The 11441-nt window shown below is 45.3% G+C and overlaps 1 pseudogene; it reads left to right on the forward strand.

Moving 5' to 3' along the window:
* The first annotated feature begins 8689 nt into the window (after positions 1-8689).
* LOC150019703 (phosphoglycerate kinase 1 pseudogene) lies at positions 8690-9925 on the forward strand (annotated as a pseudogene).
* The last annotated feature ends 1516 nt before the right edge of the window (positions 9926-11441 follow it).

Here is an 11441-nt window from a genome sequence, read left to right on the forward strand (position 1 = left end):
AAAGAAAGCTGGGAAGAATTTGAGTATCTTTAAGACATTATATGACTATTAGTAAAGTTTGCTTAAATTGAATTTAATAAGTTATGGAGGAGATTAAGATAAAGGTCCTCTAATATCTATTCAATTAACTAAAATTTATTGAGCAAAACTTTTAAAAATATTTATTTATTTTTTAGAGAGAGGGGAAGGGAGGGCGGAAGAGGGAAAGAAACATCAATGTGAGAGAGAAATATCAATCTGTTGCCTCTCCCACCAGCCCCGACCTGAGGCTGAACCCTCGACCCAAGCGTGTGCCCTGACAGGGAATCCAATTGCCTGACCTTTTTTTTTCGGGGATGATACCCAACCAACAGAGCCACGGAGGCCAGCGTTATTGAGCCACTCTTTATGTTCCAGATACTGTGTTAGTGGCTTACATGTTATTCCCACTTCACATACACAGACAGACACACACACGAAATAAGCACACAGTCTGTGTGGTAGGTATTAAGAGTGTGTGATCACAAAGAACGTGTATAAATGACTCATGGATACGGACAACGGGGAGGGATATGATTGCGGGAGAGGGGGTGGGCTGGGTGGGGGAGAGAAATGGGGGGAAAATGGGACAACTGTAATTGAAAAACCAAAAAAAAAAAAAAAAAAAAAAAAAGAGTGTGTGATCACATTTCTTTTAGCAGCCCCTGATAAGCGCCATTGATTTGAGGGAGTTTGCCTCCAGAGCCATGGCCTTTACTTTACCTTCAGCACCAAGGCCAGCGCGCCTGGCTTGTCTAAGGTCCTGGAACCTTATCCCTAGAAACTTTCACGCCTGTAACTGCAATAAAGAAATCTTCTTTGTCAATGAAACGCACCTTCCTAATTCTTAAAATTCATTTTATAAATTGCTTTTCATGGCGTGGCCTCTGGTACCAGCAGGAAAAGCTTTTGACAATGAGAGATGAAAATGGTCAACTTATTGGAGACCTGCCCCCTTATAAACACATGCGCGCGCACCCGCACACACACACGAACACACACACGCACACTGACAGATGGGCTGTGTGTTGGTTGAGTTCTGCTCTTGTCACTCCCAGCGCTTCTTTGCACGAGGAAGCTGTTAGGAAGAGCATTCCTTGCTCCTGTCGCAACAAGGAGACTCCTGTGCAAGGACAGGGCAGGAAAGGGAGGCGGGAGAGGTGCTCAAGCGCTCAAGACTCTGGTTTTCTAGCTCTTGTCTTTCTAAGAGCTTTCTAAGAGGTTTTATGTATAGCTTTTAATTTAAAGGCTAGTAGACAAACAATAACAATCTACCAAAAGCATTTCCATTCCCAGCTAAAGTAAAAAGTATTAAGAAAACAAAATCGGACATTGGGAATATTTTCATTTCATAGATGAGGATATTGAGCCGGAAAGGTTAAGCTACTTGCCCAAGATAAAACGGTGAGTCCGCGACAAAGGGAACTCAAAACCCAGATTTCGAACCTTCCTTTCTGCTGATCTTTCCTCAGCAAGATGCAGTACTTGTATTTGTCAACTGTTTCCAGGATCCACAATTCTATACCCCTCCCTCTGGCCCAATTATCTGAAAACCAAAAGAGCAGGAAATCGAAAATGAGATGGCGGTCAGGAGGGACTTCAGGCAGCGGATTGCTGCCGCTTCCCTTTTTAGAAGCTAAAATCGACTCTGCTCTTCCTTGGTGACAGCCCCTCGCCTGCGGCACAGTTCCTGGCCTCAGCAGGGTTCCCCGCAATCTGGGAGACTCCAGCTGCCCCTTCTCTTAGAGTCGCCAGCCTTGGAGCGCAGCGCCAACCTGGGGCGGAGGGAGAGAGGTCCGTGAGGATGCTGCTGCCAGCGCCGCCCTGGGCGCACTGCTCCAGGCACTGCTTCCTCTCGCTCCCTCGGAGCGGGGCTCGTCCCAGAGCGCAGTGGGAGGCGGGGAGGCCGATGGGCCGCCAGGGAGCCACGCGGCTGTCCCAGAGCCTGGACTGTGCGCAGCACTGCGACGGCTTTCCCCAGCCAGCTCCCTCCAAGGTTAGCATCAGTGCCAGGGAGAAGCATGGGTCTCTCCCCAACCCCTCCCCAAGCCCATCCGGGCCAGCTTCCATCTGATTAGAATGTTTGTTCCATCTGATTAGAATGACAGTAGCTCTGAAGTCATTCATTATGAGAATTTTAGGCTTAAAAGAAAAAAGGGTTCCTCTGTAATTGTGAGTTGTAATAAATGCAAACTTCTGGTGCCTTCCACTGCAGTATGTAAGACAGTAAAAAATGTGTCTCGTCCAAACGCACCCCTCCCCAAGCCTATTGTAAAGTCAGTCTCTAACAAAGGGACGTGTGAATATTCAACACCGAGTCTTCCAGTTGTATTTTCCGGAATCCCTGAGTCGCACCCTCCTCCTTTTTTAAATCGGCGAATACCTGTTTAAGTTTTAAAAGCACATGGAAATCGTCCGCCAGCGACCATATAATTTGATTTGCCAGGCAATCTGCAGAGCGATCGCACATCATTTATAATGTTCATTGAGCATTTTGCCTAATTGTGTCTGTCTCTGAAAGGGCAGCGCACCCCCTCCCGACCGCGAGCAGCACAAGTGGCGACATTCCCATGGAGCTGCCGCGCAGCAGCTTGTCGCATTCAGCTCTGGAAGCCCGGCCGCGCGCTTCCCCGCCCTGGCGACCAGGCGCGCCTGACGACACTAATAGCTCGCGGCTCAGGTACGAGCGGGCGCCGGGTTTGACTCCATTCATTCACAACCGGCCGAGCTTGCAGGTGTCTCCTTTTGAAACTGCCATTCAGGAGGCCGCTGTTCACTTCTCGCTGCGCGGCGGGTTTTGTAGACGCGCAAGAATGGGGCTGATTATTCCCGTGCCCACATGCCGCCCCCACACGCCCCTCCCCTGGCGAATGCTAGGCTTCCCTCAGCCAAAAGAGGCGTTTAATTAGTTCTGGGACTGCCGAGAGCCAGCGTGGCCGACAAAGCCCCGCTCCCCAGGTAACCTCTGTTCCCTGCGGCTCCGGGAGGGAGCGCGCGGCGCCACATGGCTGGCCTCCGGTCTCACATTTCCTCCGGCCCTCCCACCGGCTATCCATCGTGCCGCTGGCTCCCCTGTGGGGCTCGGGCGACCTCGGCCACCGACGCCCGCTGTCCCGGGGCACGGCCAGCTTTGGGACGCTGCACCCTCTTCTCGTCTCTCTTTCCCCATTGCCAGACTAGCCGGGCAGATGGATGCGTAGCTGGCAAAAAACTGTAGCGGTAGCTGTCTGGTTTGTGGATGTTCTGTCCCTTACAAGGTATCCTGCCCTTCTCCTATTTCGGGGACACATTGGACAATGTTTAGGGGAAACTCTGGGGACACTTAGGACCGTTCACTGAGCTAGCGGCCTAAAGCGGGCCTGGGCGATGACCAATGGCTGCTTCGCCGCCTTGGCGGGTGATAACCCTTTCATGGCAGCGACACTGGCTCCACTTTGACCCAGAGCACGTCCACCTGCTGATAGCACCAGCCCGGGTCTCATTCACTGGGCCACCTGGGCCACAGGTACAACTCCCCTCCCCAAACCCGTCGTCCCTTGAAGGGTAATGAGCGCAAACCTGGGGCCTCCCTGGAACCCGGATCGCGCTTCCGCAAGCTGGGCCTTCGGTTTCAGGCAGCCTACGCCCCCAGGGTAGAGGAGGGGCGCAGTGCGGTCCAGGCCGGTGCCAGCATTCTACTTTTGGGGGCTGAGTGGGTGGCGGCCAGGGGGCGGACGTGGGAGCCCTCCCGCCTTATCATTTGATTTCCGAGAGCATCTGAAAACGCAGGCACCCATTCGTTCCACTCTCTGCTCTCTGTGAGCTGGGGGGGGGGGGCACACGGAGGCGGCAGGGTTGGGGGAGGGCCGGGTGGTCTGGCTCCCCCCACCCCTCCCCGCCAGCCCCGCTGGAGCACAAGTGTTGGGATTCCCACGGACTGGCGTGCTCCGCGGCTGGAGGCCCGGGCACCCGGGGCCGGGAGACGTGGCAGACGCAGAAGGGTTTGTAGACACAGTGACCTCCGCGTTCCCCATCTGAAAGGGCCTGAAAGGAACTGTTTATGGTGCATTACCAGTCAAGGGCTCAGGTACCAGCGCCTTGTGTCGGGAAATCCCGGAGGCCGCCCGTGCTGCAGGTGTCAACTATACAAACGACCCGAGAATGGGGGGGGTGCGGGTGGGGGGAGCCGCCGGGGACCTGGGAGGGGACAGAGGAGGTGCGTGCCCGCTGCTGCTGCCGCTCGCGCTGTTTCCCTTTTTCTCCTCTGCTGGGAGAGCAGCCAGCCTGTGGTGCAGTCCCAGGTCCCAGGGTGGGTGGCAGAAAAAGTAGCGGGGTGGGGAGGGGGGAGCGGCGGTGGAGGGGACTGCGGTATATTATTTACGGGCTTCGTTTGATGGAGAAGGAAGTCCGGGAAGGCTTTGAGCCTCTGCACAGCCAGACCCAATTTAAAGGGTAAGGGCAGAGGAAGGGCACAGGAGGCTAGAAATTTCTGGTGGAGGTCAGTGCCTTTCGGGGGAAGTGGCATTTTGCCCACATGTTGGGCTGCTTGGGCTCCCAGGAGTTTGCCTGGATTTAATGTGAACTTTACCCCTAGGTCCATCCTCTCCTGGTCAATGTTCCTTTACAAAGATGCGCCTGAGCCCGGTGCAAGTTTAACAAATGTTCTTGGTTAAAGCAGTGGCCCTCTGCTCACTGGCCGAGTCACTCCCTGCCGGGAAGAAATGAAGGAACTTGCCATACTGTCAATGGGTCACTTGCGTGGTCCCCTGTGCCCCCAAAGGCCTGGCAAGCCTCTCCAGTTGGCGATTATAAAGTAAAACCTCAAAATACCTTTTCCCTTGGAGGGAGTGGAGATTGTTACTGGAGTTTACTTCCCAGGTCAGCCCTGAAAAGACTTCCAAAAACTGAAAAAGAAAAATAGCACAAAATACACTGCCATGACAGTAAGATTTTTTAAAAAGTGGCATTTAATGAGGTTCAGGGCCAACTTAAAAAAGGGGTGGAGGCAGACAGAAATTTTTCATGTGTCTAAAGGGAACATCTACTCCCTAAGTTTTCAGAGTCTGTCTGCTTTGTTCCCTTACCTTAAAAAAAAAAAAAAAAAAAAAAGACAGAGTTACCCCTGCTCTATCATCACAACTAAATAAGTTGCCCAAAATAAGTGTCTCTATTTCCTCACTTTTATTCAGTCTTCAGCATACTGCATTCTGGCTCACACTCACACTGGAATTCTCTTTAGTCATTTCATGAGTAACTTCCAAGTCCCCAAACTTAAGGACAGTTTCCAGAATTTATCTTGCCTAAAATTACAGTAAATAGGCCCAACATTTATCCTGACACCAAGAGCAGAACCCTTGATATCATATGTTCCTTTTCTCCAAGCCCCACACTTAGTAAGTCACCAAGTCCTAGCAATTGTCTCCCTGAAATCTCTCTCCAATCTGCCCAGCCACCACCCAGTTCAAGCATTTATCATCTTTCAGCTGTTCTCTTGCTGCAGCCTTCTAACTGGTCTCCTGGCCTGTGATCTTGCTTTGCTCCAATCCATTCTCCATACTGCTGCCTCAGTATCATTCCTAAATGCAAACTTCATCATGCTACCCTCTGACTAAAACCGTTCAATGGCTCTCCATTCCATGATTAATTGTTTATAAATTATAAGCATGTGCTATGGTAGTGCTACTGTACTAATTAGCTATACACATTATAAAAAATATATAAGACATACAAAATTTTAAAGAATGAGATAAAATATAGATGACAGTTCTCATATTTTCTTCTCATACCCAAATGGCTCTTATCCATTCTGAAAATGTCTGGTTTATATTATGCCAAATTCCTTAACACAGCTTATAAGGTCTTTCTTGACCTAGACCCTGCCTACATTTCCATTTTAGTTATTTCTCTTTACCTCATCCTTCATAAAGTATTTTTTTATTTCTTGAAATACCATGATAATCATTCTATTTGTCCATTTCATGTTTATTTCAATCTCTACTCTCCATTATCATTTGTCTGTAAATTTCATGTGCCTTGTCTTAACAGCAGTCAAAATATGGGTGCCCACCTATGGTAGAAGCTTCTCAGGTTAATTCTTTTTCTACTTCAGTTCTTAAAAATTAATGTATAATTGACATACAATATCTTAATAGTGATATATCTCTATATATTACAAAATGATACCCACAATAAGTTTAGTTACCATCTAACACCATACAAAGTTATTACAATATTATTGGCTACATTCCCTATGCTCTGCATTATATCCCAATAATTTATTTTATATCTGGAAGTTCGTACCTCTTAAATCCCTTCACCTATTTCATGCCCCAATCTCTCCCTTTTTTGGTAACCACCAGTTTGCTTCCTGCATCTAGGAGTCTGTTTCTGTTTTGTTTTGTTTGTTTGTTTTGTCTTTTAGATTACGCTTATAAGTGGAATCATATAGTACTTGTCTTTATTTGTCTGACATTTCACTTAACATAATATCCTCAAGGTCCACCTACCTTGTTGCATATGTCAAGATTTCCCTACTTTTTTTATGATTGAGGAATATTCCATTGAATCTTCTTGATACATTCATCCATCAATGACCAATTAGTTTGCTACCATTCTTGGCTATTATAAATAACACTGAAATTAATATAGGGGTGAATATATGTCTTCAAATTAATGTTTTTGTTTTCTTAAGCTAAATCCCAGAAGTGGAATTTCTGGATTGTAGGGGAGTTCTATTTTTAATTTTTAAAGAAATTTCCATATTATTTTCCATAGTGGCTACACCATTTTACATCTTCATCAACAGTGTATGAGAGTTCCCTTTTCTCCACATTCTCATTAATACCTGTTATCTTTGTCTTTTTGATAATAGCCAGATTGAACATAAGACCTGAAACCACAAAATTCCCAGAAGAAAACATAAGCAGTAAACTCTTTGACATTAGTCTTAGCAATATTTTTTGGGACCAGTTTCCCCATGCAAAAGCAACAAAATAAAAAATAAATTAATGAATTGTATGAAATTAGAAAGCTTTTGCACAGCAGAGGAAACCAACAATAAAATGAAAAGGCAACCTACTGAACGGGAGGAGATATTTTCAAATCATGTGTTTGATAAGGGGTTAATATCCAAAATATAAAAAGAACTTCCAGAACTTAATATAAAAAAACAAAAACAAGCCAATTAAAAAATGGGCAGAGGACATGAATAGACATTTTCTAAAGAAGACATACAGATGGCCAGCAAGCATATAAAAAGATACTCAACATCAATAACCATCAAGGAATTGCAAATCAAACCACAGGTTAATTCTTATTTGTAAAGCACCCAGAAAGCATAATCTTATCCTACTGCATCTTCACTTCTGCTTGGCTCAAATCTACCCAGCCGCTAAAGTGTCCCTTATGTACTGGGGACTCCTGAGGTCAATGACAATATAAATCCCTCACATCATTTTAATCAGAATAGAGAAATGTCATAAAATGGATAATGTGTTTGCAGCTTTGGTTCCATCTGGTATATCGCTTAACACTTTTAGGAGTCTCTGTACATGTTCCTGGCTCCATCTTGAATTTTTACATTGGGTTTGTACTCAGGGCTGGTAGGTTCCAGGCTTCTTTAAAAAAAAAAAAAAAAGAAAGATAAAAACAAACCAAGGATAGAAGCATGTGAGGAAACAGGAAGATGTTCTACCACGAGGTGTGTGTGAGTTACCTGCCATTGAGTCAGCTCTGACTCCTGGCCACTCTATGAATGAGTGAGGCCCACAGGGTCCTGTCCTCACAGCCCTGATCACTCCTGTAGACACATGCCTGTGGCTTCTTCTATTCAGTCAGTTCATCTCATATTTGCTCTTTCTCCTATTCTGCTGTCTTCTATGTTTCCCAGTACTAGCGCCTTTTCCAAAGAACTCTGCCTTCCTATGATGTGCCTGAAGTGGAACAGCTTCGGTTTTGTCATTTTTGCCTCCAGCAATGTTACAGGCTTAATTTGCTTTAGGGCCCACTTGTTAGTCTTTCTGGTGGTTCAGGATACCCACAGAGCTCTCCTTCAACACCATATTTCATATGAATCATTTTTTTTTCCCTATCATCCTTCTTCACTCTCCAGTTTTTCACATCTGTACATAATAATTGGGAATACAAAGGTGTAGATGATCTTCACCTTGGTCTCTAATGACAATCCTTGCTCTTAGTGATCTTTCCTAATTCTCTCATTGCTGCTCTTCTGAATCTCAGCCTTCTCCTGGTTTCCTGGCTTCAGTCTTCATATGAATTGAAGACTAACCCAACGTAAGCAAAATCTTTAACAATTTCAGTGCCTTCACTGTCTATGTTAAAGTTCTGTATTTCTTCTGTAGTTATAATTTATGTCTTCATGATGTTGGGGTGCAGTCCTTCTTTGACACTTTGTTCTTTTGATTTCATCAAAAGTTGTTTCAAAGCTTTGCTACTTTCTGTGAGTAGGATGGTATTCTCTGCATATCTTAAGTTACTGATATTTTTTCCACCATGAGGTAAATACAGGAAAATGGGTTCCCAAGGCTGGCAAAGGCTCAATAAAGATGAAATTCGGGGGTGGCGAGGCTGGCGTGCGGTTCAGCAGCCTCCGCATGCACTCCCCAGCGCACATTTGCTGCAGTCTCTGTCACTGTGCAATCCTTTAGACTCTTGCTGCTGCTCTAGTGCCAGCATGTCACTTTCTAACAAGCTGACTCTGGACAAACTGGATGTGAAGGGGAAGCGGGTTGTCATGAGAGTGGATTTATTTCAATGTTCCTATGAAGAACAACCAGATAGCAAACAACCAGAAGATCAAGGCCACCACCCCAAGCATGAAATTCTGCTTGGGCAATGGAGCCTAGTCAGTTTTTCTCATGAGCCACCTGAGTCAGCCTGATGGTGTCCCCATGCCTGACAAGTACTCCTTGGAGCTTGTTGCTATAGAGCTCAAATTTCTGCTGGGCAAGGATATTTTGTTCTTGAAGGACTGAGTGGGCCCTGAAGTGGAGCGAGAGTGTGCTGGTCCAACTGCGGAGTCTGTCATCCTGCTGGAGCATCTTCGCTTTCATGTGGAGGAAGAAGGGAAGGGAAAAGATGCTTCTAGGAATGAGGTTAAAGCCAAGCCAGCTAAAATAGAAGCTTTCTGAACTTCACTTTCCAAGCTAGGGAATGTCTATGTCAATGATGCATTTGGCACTATTCACCAAGCCCACAGCACCACGGTGGGAATCAATCTGCCACAGAAAGCTGGAAGCTTTTTCATGAAGAAGGAGCTGAACTACTTAGTCAAGGCCTTGCAAAGCCCAGAGCGACCTTTCCTGGCCATCCTGGGGGGAGCTAAAGTTGCAGACAAGATCCAGCTGATAAATAACATGCTGGACAAAGTCAATGAGATGATTATTGATGGTAGAATGGCTTTTACCTTCCTTAATGTGCTCATCAACATGGAGAGGGAGTGAAGATGATCAAAGAGCTGATGTCCAAAGCTGAGAGGAACAGTGTGAAGATTACCTTGCCAGTGGACTTTGTCACTGCTGACAAGCCTGATGAGAATGCCAAGACTGGCCAAGCCACTCTGGCCTCCAGCATACCTGCTGGCTGGATGGGCATGGACTGAGGTCCTGCGAGCAGCAAGAAGTACACTGAGGCTGTCACTAGGGCCAAGCATATTGTGTGGAACAGACCTGTGGGCATATTTGAATGGGAAACTTTTGCCCAAGGGCCCAAAACCCTCATGGACAAGGTGGTGAAAGACACTTCCCAGGGCTGCATCACCATCATAGGTGGGGGAGACACTGCCACTTGCTGCGCCAAATGGAACAACACAGAGGACAAAGTCAGCCATGTCAGCGCTGAGGGTGGTGCCAGTTTAGAGGTCCTGGAAGGTAAAGTCCTGTGGGAGGTGAATGGTCTCAGCAATGTTTAACACTTTTCCTGCCTTTTGGTTTCTTTTGCGTATCCCCTCACTCAACTTAGTGCTTTCCATATCTTTACTTGGTGTTAGCTAAAATCTTCCCCCACATCAAGATTCAGCTAGTGGCCAAGAGATGCAACCCAGGAACACTTAACACAGTTGCAGAGCAGCACATCAGCTCATCTTTACTGCATCCTAGATTTGACTACAGTCTTCAGAATCTCATTTGAATTTCTTAGTGGCTAAACCACTGTGCATTCTAGATTGCGTATATTTCTATTTTGCCTTTTAAAGTAAACTATTAGCTTAATACTCTTCTTGGAGTAGCTTACTCTGATTAGCTTTGTCATTGTTTTGCTACTCGGCATGAAAAGAAAATGAATCCCCAGTTGTAGGGAGGGAAGGAAATGAAGTTGGTGATCTATTAAATAAATAATAAATCTGTTCATGGAAGAAAAAAAAGGATGAGATTCAGTGGGAATAAAGAAATCTCTGATTATACTCAAAACGCTTTCAAAAGGCTGCAATAAGGTCACAAATGCCACATTTTAAAAATTCATTCCTGCGGTTTATGGCAGTACCTTTCAAGGGAACCAATAAAATGCCAGAGAGAGAACAATTTGGTTGCTATGTTGCTCACACCTTAGTGGAGCAGATGTTTTCCTTTATGGCCTCAAGCTGAGACCAATGACCCTGAAGCAATTGGCTTTTAAAGAGGGCAAAAAGGATAATTTGGAGCATTGGGCATTCTTTGAGGACACAGGTCTTGGTGGGGCATATATGTGGTCATCATGAGGCCACTGCATGGTTAGGATGGGGATGGGGAGAGGAGGCAGATGTTTGAATTTGAGTTCAGACATCTACAAGTCAAATGTCCATGTCTTCTATTCTCCACTCTTTTACATTCAAAATTTTCTTCTTCCTCACTTTCAAACCTTTCCCCTTGTTTTTTGTTCTCTCTCATTTTACTTCATTTTTTTCCTCTTGCTTCCCTGTTCCCTTCCCTCTCTGCCTTCTAATCCCTTCACCTGAAGCCAAATGTATATTTTGATAATCATCTGGAATATTACACTTGACTTTTAATATATGTATGCATTTATAGATGGGCACATATTTATAAATACACATAACTGCATATGTGTACTTACAATAAAATTTTTACCGTTTTCATAGAGAAACAAAACAATAACCAATGAAAGCTATTATGGGCCCCCCATTCTCAGTTTAAATAATTATTAATATAAAATTGCTTAAATATTCACAAATATAAAGTTGGTATAAATTTTTTTATGTGTGTTGTTCTTAAATAACTACAGAATCAAAATAAAATATAATAAAAATGTTTGAATCTATAAATCAGTAGAATTCAAGTTAACCTTAATTTAATGTCCGTGATGATATGATATGATTATTGCAATGACATTCACCAGTTTCAGAGTTGACATGATGTTGGTCCCTCACTTCAGTCCATGGTGTGACATTTAATAATCAGTTCTCCCCCAGGTTAATTAAACTACCATGATAGCCT

The sequence above is a fragment of the Furipterus horrens genome, unplaced genomic scaffold (assembly GCF_987537825.1).
Source record: "Furipterus horrens unplaced genomic scaffold, mFurHor1.1.pri manual_scaffold_2, whole genome shotgun sequence".
NCBI lineage: Eukaryota > Metazoa > Chordata > Mammalia > Chiroptera > Furipteridae > Furipterus > Furipterus horrens.